The sequence below is a fragment of the Phoca vitulina genome, unplaced genomic scaffold, assembly GCF_004348235.1.
Source record: "Phoca vitulina isolate PV1807 unplaced genomic scaffold, GSC_HSeal_1.0 scaffold5, whole genome shotgun sequence".
In the NCBI taxonomy this organism is placed as follows: Eukaryota; Metazoa; Chordata; class Mammalia; order Carnivora; family Phocidae; genus Phoca; species Phoca vitulina.
In genome coordinates this window covers 30,491,768-30,504,772 of record NW_022589708.1, presented here as the reverse complement: position 1 = coordinate 30,504,772, position 13,005 = coordinate 30,491,768, and the positions used below count along the sequence as shown (strand labels likewise).

Here is a 13,005-nt window from a genome sequence, read left to right as displayed (position 1 = left end):
TCCTGAATGAAACCTCATGCCTTCCAAGTTTGGCTATAAAAATAAATAAATAAATGCAGGAACAAATGAATGAATGAATGAATGACTTCCCCTGGTTAACTTGGGATGATTTGGCGCAATATAGTTCTCTGCCCTCCATTTGGTTCATTGAAGATTATCAACCACTCACACATTCTACAAATATTTGAGAGTGCCTGTCACATCTCAGCCACCGTGCCAGGGTCTGGAGAAATAATGACAACATTACAGAATCTCTGTCCTTAATGAGCTACAGTTTTGTGGGCAATATGGAGAGTAAACCAGAAATTATAACTCAAATATGTTTTGTATGAGAACAATGTTAAATAGTCTTCTATGGAAGTATCTGGGAGAGACTCATAACCTAGCCCTAGGAACTGGGAATAACTTCCCAAGGGAAGTGACATCTAACCTAGAAATAATGAATAAGTAGGAGTTAGCCAGGAAATATGTATCCATGATGCAGGAAGGAGTGGGGGCAGAATTATGCAAAACAGAAGGAAGAGCATATTCACAGTTCCAGAGGCAAGAGAAAGTATGGCTTGATCATAAACAAGCAAATAATTAGTTTATTATGGCTGAAACGTTTGTTTTGAAAACAGTCATGGAAATAGTTGAGACTAAATTGTTAAGAGCTAGAGCGAGAAAGGTATTGTAGGGCCACCTGGGTGGCTCAGTCAGTTAAGCATCTGCCTTCGGCTTGGGTCTTGATCCCAGGGTCCTGGGATCAAGTCTCGTATTGGGTTCCTTGCTCAGGGGCTGCTTCTCCCCCTGCCTATTTTTCCCCCTGCTTGTGAGAGCACTCTCTCTCTCTCTCCCTGACAAATAAATAAATTAAAAAAAAAAAAAAAAGGTATTATAAGTCTTGTTAAGGAATTTGGATGTACCCCATCAATCAGATCTTTTAATCCCAATCTGTTCTACCCAGGGCTTCAGATATTCTAGGCAAAGCAGCTGGGGCTATGTTCTCCAGTACAAAGACTCCTTCAGGCTCTACTCTACCCTCTACTCTACCCACAGAGGGCAGGAAGAGACCAAAGAAGGAGGCAAACCATCCCAGATTGGTAGGCAGCAGTTTTAACAAGCAAAGGAACTTACCAGGCCTATCTTTGGCAGCCATAAGACAGGTAGACCTCTCGATCAGCCAATCAGAATCTTAAAAGTATATAACGGCCTTAAAAGTATACTTATAAAAGTATATAAAGCCACATATGCCATCCAGATGGTCGAAACAACACATTGCTCTCTCAAGGCTGTGTCCTTGAAAATCCCTCCCACTTTGGAAGAGGTGGACAGAGCCTACACTCTAAGGATGGGGGAGGGGATGAGGAGACTCTGATTGCTTGGATCCAGCTCAGGGTCAACCAACAGTCACATTTACTTGATGCCCTCCCCCAACATTTATCAAAAATACAGGAGATAACAACTGTTGGCAAGGATGTGGAGAAAAGGCAACCCTAGAATACAGTTGGTGGGAATGTAAATTGGTACAACCATTATGGAAAACAGTATGGAGGTTCCACAAAACATTAGAAACAGAACTACCATATCATCCAGCAACCCTACTTCTGGGTATATATCTGAAGGAAATGAAATCAGGATCTCAAAGAGATATCTGTACTGCCATGTTCATTGCAGCACTATTCACAATGACCAAGATATGGAAACAACCTAAGTGTCCATCAACAGACAGAGGAATGGATAAAGAAAATGTATTTGCAAAAACATGGATGGACCTTGAGGGCATTATGCTAAGTGAAACAAGTCAGACACAGAAAGACAAAAAGACAAATACTCTATGGTCACACTTAACATGAGGAATCTAAAAAAAAAAGCCAACCTCATAGAAACAGAGTAGAGTGGTAGTTGCCAGCAGATGGGGAATGGAAGAAATGGGGAGATGTTGGTCAAAAGGAACCAACTTCTAATTATAAGAAAAATGAGTTCTGGGAATCTAATATTCAGCATGGTGACTCTAGTTAACAATACTATATTATAGACTCAAAAGTTGCTAAAAGAGTAGGTCTTAAACATTTTTACCAGACACAAAACATATTGTAATTATATGAGGTGATGAATGATCTAACCATCAAACTGTGTACCTTAAATGTACATAATGTTATGTGTCAATTATATTTCAATAAAGCTGAAAAACATTCTACTTTAAAAAATCCCCTATATGGGGGCACCTGGTGGCTTAGTCAGTTAAGTGACCAACTCTTGATTTTGGGCTCTGGTCATGATCTCACGGTCAGGAGATCGAGCCCTAAGTTGGGGAGTCTGCTGGGGATTCTCTCTTTCCCTCTGCCCCTCCCCCCACCCCCGCTCATGCTCTCTCTTAAAAAAAAAATTCCCTATGCAGTCTTGGTGTGCAGTAGGAACTCAATGAATGTGGGAGGATTTCTAGATGAGAAGCAGCAGGTCGTACCAGAAAGAGTACTGAGTTCTACCATTAACTTACATAAGTCACTTTTCTTCTGAGTCTCATTTTTATCAAATGAGAAGATTGGTCCTTTAATCAGAAACCCTAGTGTTAAATAATTTGCTGCTAGCCCTGTAACTTTAAATCCAGCACACTCATATTGTTTTTTCTCAGAAGGAACATATTGCTTTGGAAGAGCCCAATCAGAGAGCTATAGAAAGAGAGAAATATTCTACTTATTCAACATATCAGTTTATATAAAAATAGAAGAGACTCAGAAAACACTAAAGCATGATAATATTTTAAATGCCTAAGTGAAAATAGTATGTATATGTTAAAACCCTGAAAGCAAAGAATTAACTTCCTCTGATATCTGGCAGCCCCAGAAAAGGGGCTATTGCAGGGTGATAGATTATGTATTTGCTTGTTTGGAAAGCCATTTATATTCTATTCAGTGCTGGAAGATTTAGAACATCATGAAAATGTTGCAGCTCTTAAGGAAGAAGAAAAGAAAAGAAATAATAAAGTTAATCCTTGGATTAAATGAAAAAAAATTAAAGGAAGAAGAAACAAATCTCAGAATATAATGAAAACAGATATCTCCCAAGAGGAAAGGGGAGTATATCATGCAGGTAAATGCAAGCTTAATAGGAACAAAGATAAATTTATAGTAGATTTCCACATTACTAAAACACACAACTAAACAAACACCAGAGCTTCGCTCTATAGATTTGAATACATAATTGTTTTACGGTCCTGCTAAACAAATTCAAACCTATAATTGTTTAAGTTCCTATTGTAAGCGAAGTTTTGCAAACTCTCAACTACATTTGGAAAAAAAAAATGCTACACTCAGCTGTGGCTTGAAAACAATCAAAAGAGATTCAATAGCATTTCTCAAGTTATAAGAAAAATATTCAAGTATGGTTTATTCTAATTTAGACCAGCATCCAATTAAACCCAAATCTTGCACAGTTCTTCATTTGAGCATTAAAACTTACTTTTAATAAAAACTTCAAAAAGCATTCTTTTTGCATTTTCAATATTCCCAGCGAGATGCGTTATCTGTACTGAATTTATCATTCAATGTAGCAGTAGCAGGTGGTCCCAGAGGCTTAATGAGGATTTGATTATAAGCACAGGGGGGGAAACTGCAAGGAAAACGCCTTCATTCTGGACACTTACCTTTCTAATTTGTCTCAATATGCTACCTTTTAGCTAAAGTTTCATCTTTATCCCTGACAGAGATCAGGCTGAAATAGCGGGGCTTATCAACATCGACTGGAGAGAACGGTGTTAGAATCTTACTTTGGCCCCGTTTTCCCAGACCATATCCTCTGCAAATGGAGAAGTTAGGGAGCTTCCGTCCAGAGGCGACTCTACAGATAAACAGGCAGGCGACATCCAAATGGTTCCAGATGGGTTACTATGCCATGGAGTCAAGTTTTTAAGATAATTTTAAAGGGAGAGAGGCTATAAAAAGGAAAGAGGAAGGGATTTTTTTGCAGCTGATGTTCTGGAAAGGAGAGTTAATGTCATCAAATATGACATACGTTTAATAAGTCACCATCTTGCCAAAGGTGACTAGTTACTTTAGAAAGTAATCCTCTCTGAATTTGACAAGAAAAACATTTGACCGTCTAGTATCACTTAAATAAATTTTGGTTTTAAAAAATACGAGGAGGGCGCCTGGGTGGCTCAGTTGGTTAAGCGACTGCCTTCGGCTCAGGTCATGATCCTGGAGTCCCGGGATCGAGTCCCGCATCGGGCTCCCTGCTCAGCAGGGAGTCTGCTTCTCCCTCTCCCGCTCCCCCCTCTTGTGCTCTCTCTCTCTCAAATAAATAAATAAAAAAAAAAAAAAAAATCTTTAAAAAAAATAAAAAAATAAAAAAAAATAAAAAATAAAAAATACGAGGAGAGAAACACTGGTAGCCTGGTGACCTCCCATTCTCCCCTAGCTTCTCTATTCCTGTGTATATTTCTCTTTTTTGCTATGATCCCCAACTGCTACATAAGGAAGTGAAGCCTCCTTTGTTCTGCTGAGTACTTTTATGAGTTTAGGTTATGCAAGTTTTTTTGGGGGGGGATGGGGATGAGGGATGAGAATTGCTTTGCAAAAAGCAGGAAAACAATTTTGAACTCTGTGGCCAATGTGGAATAAAGAGAGGCAGAAAAATAGAGGACTATAAAGGCTCCAAAAATTAACAGAAATCATGAGGCAACTTTTAGAGGCTCAAATCCATGATTTTGGCAAGAGTCTTAGAAAACAATATTTGGATATCAGGAGCATGAGAAGCTTTATTTCATATCTGGGTTACACACCAAAATAAGCACTGGAGCATAGAGGGGTCTGAATATAGAGATTGAAATCACTGGCACTGAACAAGGTCAGCTGGAATTCATTATGGGAAAAGGTCCTTGAGACTTTGGTCTTGAAGACGTCTCTAGAGTCATTTAGCCCATCCCTCCCATCGCACCAGGACCCATTCAAACCACCACAAGCAAACAGCATTCCTTCGGCACCCTTCCTCGTGAGAGAAGAGTCCACCACCTTCCCCCAAAACATCTCCCAGTTCTCAACGTTCAGGGCAATATCTACCAAGGATCTACACAACTGAATGACTCCCTAGTGCTTACAGATTTACCTACCATTTAAAATCAGTAGAACTTGTCAGCTTTAATGAATTAATCCGTTTTCCTAAGAAACGTTTTAATAATTTAGCTATGAGATTAATAATAGACGGTATTGCTAAAACTACAGCTAATCTGTTTCCCAGAAGGAATTAGCAATTATTTCAGGACTTTCAAATACCTTTTCTCTTTACTTAAGGTATGATTTCAAATTTGGTTTCTCCTAGAGTGAAGAAATATTTTATGAAAATGTGCTGGCGGAAAAGTCTCTTGTCAGCGTCGTTTGCAGTGTATTGGGATAGAATCGCTGCCGACTGAAATGGGTCTGCTGTGCCCCACCAGACCAAAACCAGCCAAGAGGCTAACACAAGCCATTCAGCACATCATTAACATTTAGTGACACTCAGGGTTGGAGGTGGCCTTAAACAAATGAGGAGACAAGGCCAGGGTAGGTGACTAAACTGTATTTTGAACATGATTTCATTTAGCCATCACAGTTAGTTCGCTCTTTTTTAATCTTTAACTTGTGAAGTGACAAAAATGAAGGCAGGTTTTAAGAGAGAGAGAAAGGAACTAAAATAATTCATGAGCTCAGCACACATACGTTGAATAATGCAACATTTACCATAATTAGAAATAGTCCCCTTTTTTGTTTTAAAAATGCCTGGTTCTTTTTAAGTTGACACTAGACACATGAGTGCTACAACAAAAACAGTACACACTTCTGAGGCCCCAAATTTTTCTCTCATTCACCAAAATGAAAGAGATAACAAAGTTTGGTTTTTGTGTACAAATAACATTCGTAAAAACATACATAATACTACATGTTAAATAATGATATATTTTAATTAATAGCTGAAAAGAAACATTTTAATTCTCATTTTTTTATTCACACATGACTGGGAAGTGTCCTACTCTGATTAATTTTATGTCAGTGTTTTTCTTCCTATGGATTTGCGCAGATCACGCACTGCAGAATAAAGACGTTTACTACCTAAAAAGCCTTTGCAGCAACTGTCCATGGAGATGAACTTGTTCACTTTGACTATAATCAAAGCATTGATAAAAACCAAAACAATTTTGGAATGAGAAAGAGTTTAAGGTGAAAATAGAAAAAAAAAAAAAAATAGCTTACTTTTCCAAATGACTCCAAACAGGTAAATGTTAATACAAGGCCACATCTTCATCCATCTGGGTTTAGTTTCTAGATGTTAGTTCCTCATCCTGGGCCATTCGCTGAGGAATCCTCCCAACCAAGTCCACGGGTGGAGAAGGACCTACAGATGTTTCCAATAGAGTCAGTGCAGTACCAGCCACAAATTGAGGCCATAAGAAAACTCAGTACCGTTTGATTTAATTCATTTAGAACATTATCCTTAGACTACAATAAGATAATTTAACAGAAATAGATGTATTTATGACAGAAAGTGTTTGGTCTCAGATGTCTTAAACGATTGAATGGTCATAGATTTTGTTGATGCTGATGCCGTTGACCCATCTCCAACTGATCATGCCCTTCTCTCCCGGAAAAGCCGTATTTGGAAGCTGGTAATTCTGTTTGCCTCAAGGAATGGTTTCTGGTTTTCTTTTTTGTTTGTTTTGGTTATAGTGGAGTTTGGCTTTGTTCGCATCTGTCCTTGACTAACTTTATAATCTTCAGATTTTCTGGTATGTTAATGGCCTCGTGTCTTTAAAATACAGTCTCTTTTGTGAGAAATTCTATGTAGTAGCTACAAAAAGTCAAGAGGAAATTAACTTTTATTAAAAGTTAATTAAAAGACCCCATGCTAGTTCCCTCAGATTCTCAGGAGCTTCCCCAAAAGATGTAAGAAATAATACAATTGACTTTGTGGAGAAACCAGTGGACTGTATAATTTTTAATGAATAAGCTCTACTTAATATTAAATCACAATTTTAGAGCGCCTGGGTGGCTCAGTTGGTTAAGCGACTGCCTTCGGCTCAGGTCATGATGTTGGAGACCCGGGATTGAGTCCCACGTCGGGCTCCCTGCTCAGCAGGGAGTCTGCTTCTCCCTCTAACCCTCCTCCCTCTCATGCTCTCTGTCTCTCATTCTCTCTCTCTCAAATAAATAAATAAACTCTTTAAAGAAATTTTTAATAAATAAATAAATAAATCACAATTTTAAAATGGAAATATAAACACTGCTATAATAGCACAGAACATCTGGAGCTCCTAACCAGAAAGCAGGAGTCTTACACCTCTTTTGCTTAAAGAACATAGAAATGGTCAAACAATATAAGACTTTTTTTCCTCTTGAAGGGACTGCTGATCTAACTCAATCATGTTGATGACCAAGTATTTGGTTGGGATCAGAACTGGATTCCCTGGGCTTGAATGGGAACAGTAGAGGCTGTGAATACTCACAGCCAGAAGGACAACCAGACCAAAGACCACTGGGGGTGGGGAGGGGGAGGTTTGAAGGTCCAAGAGACAGAAGCCAAGTGTCAAATCCAAGGGTAAAAGGCAAGAATCAATGCCAGGGCCAAAAAGCTAAATGAACTTGAAAGTCAAAATTCAAGCTAATTAGAATGAGCCCAACAAAACATGGGTTTCCAGGAGAACTGTCTCCACCACTTCTGGGTATTCATACTTCCTTGAAGGAGCCAGCAGGTGTAGGATGCTTGGAAAGATGAAAATGGCTTCAAAGACTAAGGCTGGGCAGATGGCCAAGGGTCTCAAAATCAAAACCAAGTTTTAAGCACTTAAATGTGGATAACTATAATGGCATGAAGCAAAGTATCTGTTGCTGTGGCGAAAATCTGAAAGCAGAATTTCTCTCTTGGTGCAGCAGAGGATCTCTAGTGAGAAATAATGCAAGAAGACACAGGTGTTACGGTAATTATAAAGGTCAATAACCCTCAAGTACGTTCAAGGATCCTAAAGTTCTAATAATGCTCAATCGTTGAGAAAGAGCAGAGATCAAGTGTCTTTTGCATAATTCTTCCAACAAAAGACATCGAGATTAACTGAAATTCAAATCTGGACTGGGGGACAGCCATCTGGAAAACACCGCTGCAGATCTACTGCGCGGCCCGTCAGTCAGCCTGCAGAGATGAAGGGAACCGTCGCTTGCCGGGGATGATGTTATGTATTGTGGGCCATACCTATCAGTGCATTCGAATGACTGTCAATATCCAAACTTGAAATAATTCCAGTGATAGGAATAAACATTAAATATTTACCAGCCAGTGCACCACTGGATCAATGGGCTCATCTCCCTCCCTTGAGTACACACAATAATAAATGAATAGACTTGGACCAGCAGGAACGGTTTGCCATAAAATTGGAAATCAATGATACCACTATGGTTACATGACTAGAATAAGCAATAAATGGAGGCTGCTGTCATTTTTTAGAAAATACTATAATAACAAGGAAAGGAAAACAACGGAAAGGGAAAATTTCCTTGTATTTGCTTTATTTACTTTGAATTTTTTAAATGAATTCTTACAGAAGTCCCAGGCTACGTGTACTTTTCAAGACGACATATTGTCCCAAACTAACAATGTCTCCTAATCCTAAATCAAGTTCCCATCAATCTGTCCCTAAAAATATTTTAGGTTCAGATTCTCAGTTCTTGTCTCTGCCGAGAAAATGTCCGATGACTAAACATCTTGAGGAGGAATGGAAGATAGAGTTGCAATAAATAGTGTCATAGGAAGAAAAATATGTGTGTTTTCTTTTCATCTTTATTTTATTCTATCAAATCTCATGGCTTACAAGTTCTGCTGAACCAAAAAAAAGTGCTCAAGTCATGACTTACTGTGGAAAATTCTGGTGTTGATATTGTCTCTCAGAAATAATGATAGCGGGCTCTAGGAGTCAATCTAACTAGTCTTACAAGCTTACTTGAGCCAAGGGTTAATAGTAAGATTGTGACTACAGTACTGCGTCCTGTCAGCGGACCGGGTGAGGTCTTCCAGCTGCATGACAATAGCACCTTCATGGCCCAAATCAAGTGGCTAAGTGATAAAACGAGATGGAAGACATACCGGAGAAAATGCCGTTGCGAATCAGCCAGAAGCTGCATCCATGACCAGTGCGTTCTTCCTCCCCTGAACCAAAGAGTTAGCCCCAGCCAACTCCAAGGAGGAGACAGCAATGGCAGATGAAACTAAGGGGACACATTGGTACAATCAGAAAATACGTCTCCTCTTCCAGAAGAGAATTGGCGCTAACTAAAGGGAAAGATAAGTTCCAATTTATTACAAGCCGGGAGCCCTACAAAGTAGAAAGCCAGTTCAGGGTCCTAAAAATACTTTGTTTCTTCTGTTGCTAATTTTGAATGTTGCTTTTCCCTGTGCGATTATATTCAGTGGGATTCAAAATATTTGAAATGAACAAAGGGACTTGTTAGCTCTTTTCTTTATCATAAAGCCCATTCTTTACCATTTTATGTAGTCTGTTTCTCCATTTTCTTATGTACAAAATTTCAGAAAGCCCTCTAAATGTTAGATTATTTTCCTATAGAATTTATCTTCTTGTGAAAGTTTCAAAGCCTGTAGAACATGCTTCTGAAATGATGTGAAAGCATACATATGTCAATAGGAGGAGTTATTTAGTTCACGATGCCCCTGTGATTACTCACTGAAGTTGTCAATAGGTAGGTCCATTCAGTTTCAGGGTTTTTTTGGTTTTGGTTTTTCTTCTTTCTTTCTTTGCTCCTCCACTCTGTACAGATTGTGCAAACCCTCCGAGGAGAAGGCCCAGCCAGGGAGTGCTTCTTGTAGCTTCTGTGTCAAGCCAAATTAACAGTGTAGATACCAATGTGCCACCTCTTACAAAAATACTAACTTCATTTAATAAATCATCAATGTTCATTTATTGAGCCTCTAGTTTGTGCTACTACTACCGAGCCAGGAGCTGTGGAGACAAGTCACCAGTCTGGCAGCAAGTCACGCAGCCCCCAAGGTTTTCCAGTCAAGTAGGGTTCAAATGTGAAAATGCGTGTGTCAAGAAATGGAGGTAGAGAATTTTTCAGCTACCAAGATTCTGCTTGGTATAAGCATTGTACACTTCTGCAGAACGAAATGCTGCCGAGAGCCACTGTAGTGAGATTTGAGACACCAAAGTAAAAGGCTTTCATTAAAGAGCAGAGGTCAGTGAAATGTGGTCGGAAGCTCCTAGGTCCCGTGATGGATGAGAGGCCAGCCCGGGGTAGAAGGAGAGAGAGAGCCGCACGGCACTATGCAATAGAGGGCAAAGGAGCTTGAAGACCTCTGGGGAAATCCGAAAGAACAAAGAGCATCCAGAGAAGGGGGAGTAAGGAAAAAGAAAGTAACAGCCACAGAGACTTGGTAGTGGCAAGGCCAAGAAAGAAGTCCAAAGAACATAAATTATCTCGTGTGATACTTTTTTTAAATGTTTTGTTACATAATGTAGGATTCCCACTCCTACTCATTTCTGCCCACCCCCCTCCTCCCCACACCCTCCTGCCAGGTCTCCCCACTCAGTGTCTTCAGTAAACACTACCAAAAAAAAAAAAAGAAAATACGCATACAGAAATCCTTGATGTTTACTGGATTTCTCGACAAAACCATTGAATATACAATGTTGCAGATCTGGGTTGACATGGCCTGCAACAGAATCAGGATGTGGCTGAGGGGGTAGCTGATGTTGGGCTGGTTTCATACACAGAATCCATCAGCAGGGCAGATCCAGGTTTTCTGGGGCCTAAAGTAATCCTAGGAGGATTACATTTAGGAAAAAAAATTCCACAAAAATACAAATTTAGCTACAGGGGCTTGGAAGGAGCCCATACAAATGAGGGTTACCAAAACTAAAGCTTCATTTGCTTCAAAGTCAACCTGCCTATGAGTCCGTCAAATTATGGGGACTTTTCCTAAAAGAAACACAAATATTGTGTGAGACTTTCCTTCATATAAGACAAGAAGCTCAGAACTCTGGATAGAGTGGAGAAAGGATGGGAATATATAAAAACAAAACTGTTTATAAAGTCAATGTTTATCATTAAATATCTAAATCATTTCCTATATGCCCATCATTGACACATTCTTTTAATTAAATGCCTGTCTGATATAGAAACCATCTCATTATGTTACTATAATCAGATAGGAGCAGTTTATGTCATTACATTTAAATACACGTTAATTCCCAGTGTCAAAGTAAGTATATATAGAATGTTGATTGCATTGGTTTCCAGTTACTCTTATTAAGACTTGTGAATAATCTGCATGAATTATAGAGCATGTTATTATTATAATTATGGGTGTAAGATAAACAGAAAGTACACTGTTCTTGTTTTTTAAAATCCCCCTGACAATGAGGAATGCATGTCTAAGAAAGAAGAAAGAGGTGTTCTCGCTGCCAGCATGCTTTAACCACACAGCTACCCTAATCTGTGCCCTTCCTTCAGCTCAGTGCCTTCCCTACCAGAATTTTCCACCGAGAATCCATACAAAAACATCAGGAGAAGAACAATAAAAGCATGTCAAAGATGCAGATTTTTAATCAGAATATTGTCTTTCTACCTGCATTCATGTTGACTTTGCCCTAGATGATAAGGCTCAAAGGACAGCAGGAAATAAAATGCCATTTGATGGTTCTACTTTGGCACAGAACAGGGGAAGCTGGGCCTACTCTCCCTTCTCCCTTCTTGGCAACAACCTCGGCTTTGCCTTTTAAGGACCTTACTCCTTCCAGTTCTTCTGGTCCCTTGGGGCTATCTCAAGGGTATTGAAGGGACAGCATGTGACCCAGGCCAGACCAATTGAACTTGCTTTCCTGGGAGGCTGCATCTATCTATAACAACATGAAAGGCAGATGGAAGCCATTGGGGCTGAGTTTTTCCAAGGGCACTGTCCAGAGAAGACACAGCAGTAAATAGCAAACAGTTCCCTGGAGCCGGTCCAGGTCCTGTCCTTCCACAGGCTTGGTGACTCAGCAATTCCTTAGCATCTGCAAGCTATCCAGAATCATTCCTACAAAGTCCTTCTATACTTAGGTCAGAAAGAGCTGGTCTCTGTTGCTAACAACCAATGGGCCCTAACATGGGGAGAGAGGTGGTGACCTCCATGAGCAGAGCAGTCTATCACTAAGTTAAGAGCAGCTCATTTTCTGATTTTCCAGTCATGTTCATTTCTCTCTATAATCTTGGAGCTACACTGGAAGGCAATCTGAACGCAGTCTTAAAAGCAAAAAATCCCCTCCCCTCCTGGGGAGAAAAAAAAAAAACTTCCATGAAAAATTTAAAAACATTAGTTCCTTTCATACTTCACCAAATCTGCCATACCGGGTCTAAAACTACAGGCAAGATGCCGTATGAGAATTGCAGTGTCTTATATGGAAATTCCCAAAGGGAAATGTGGGGGGTTTTTTCCAAGTGCTTATAAGACGAAATGAATCTTGGGGGTTAAAAAATTATCTCTTGTGGTTTGAGGCCTCACTGAGACTTTTCTTAAACTCTCTTCAAGGCCTATTTGCAAACTTACTTTCATTCTTGGGGGACTTTAAAAATAGTTTAAAAATGTTTAATTTTTAAGTGTGTCAAAAATATTTTCAAGAGATTTGTATTTGTGTGTTTGTTTGGATAACTCAAAAGAGATTAATTTTGACAAACTGAAATTAGAAAGCCAGTTACCTCTAAAGGCAGCCTAATTGCTTTATCTACTTAAACAACAAAACAAGTAGATAAAGGGACTTTTCCAAGCGCAGCATTCTCCTAATATGTTCACTACCAGCTTAAGAGGTTACCATAAGACACTCGAATATGCACAGAAGAAGTGAGCCCTCTGTGGAATCTCAGAAGAGATCCCCAATTACCTTTCTGTATGGAATCCTGCTAGAGGTAGGCCTTTTCTCTCAAGACGGGACTTAAATACAGCCAACTGCAGAGGTCTCTGCTCTAATGTCTTCATGTAAATTTGCCAGAGGTGGACCAAGTGTATTTCTAG

General features: G+C 39.5%; 1 long non-coding RNA gene across 2 annotated transcripts in view; it reads right to left on the bottom strand.

Moving 5' to 3' along the window:
- LOC116631576 overlaps window positions 1-13,005 on the bottom strand; it is a 101,305-nt gene that overhangs the window by 57,745 nt on the left and 30,555 nt on the right. For both annotated transcript variants that reach the window (XR_004299214.1, XR_004299215.1), the window contains exon 3: window positions 6,207-6,348. This is a non-coding gene — a long non-coding RNA (uncharacterized LOC116631576). The remainder of the gene's footprint in view (window positions 1-6,206; window positions 6,349-13,005) is intronic.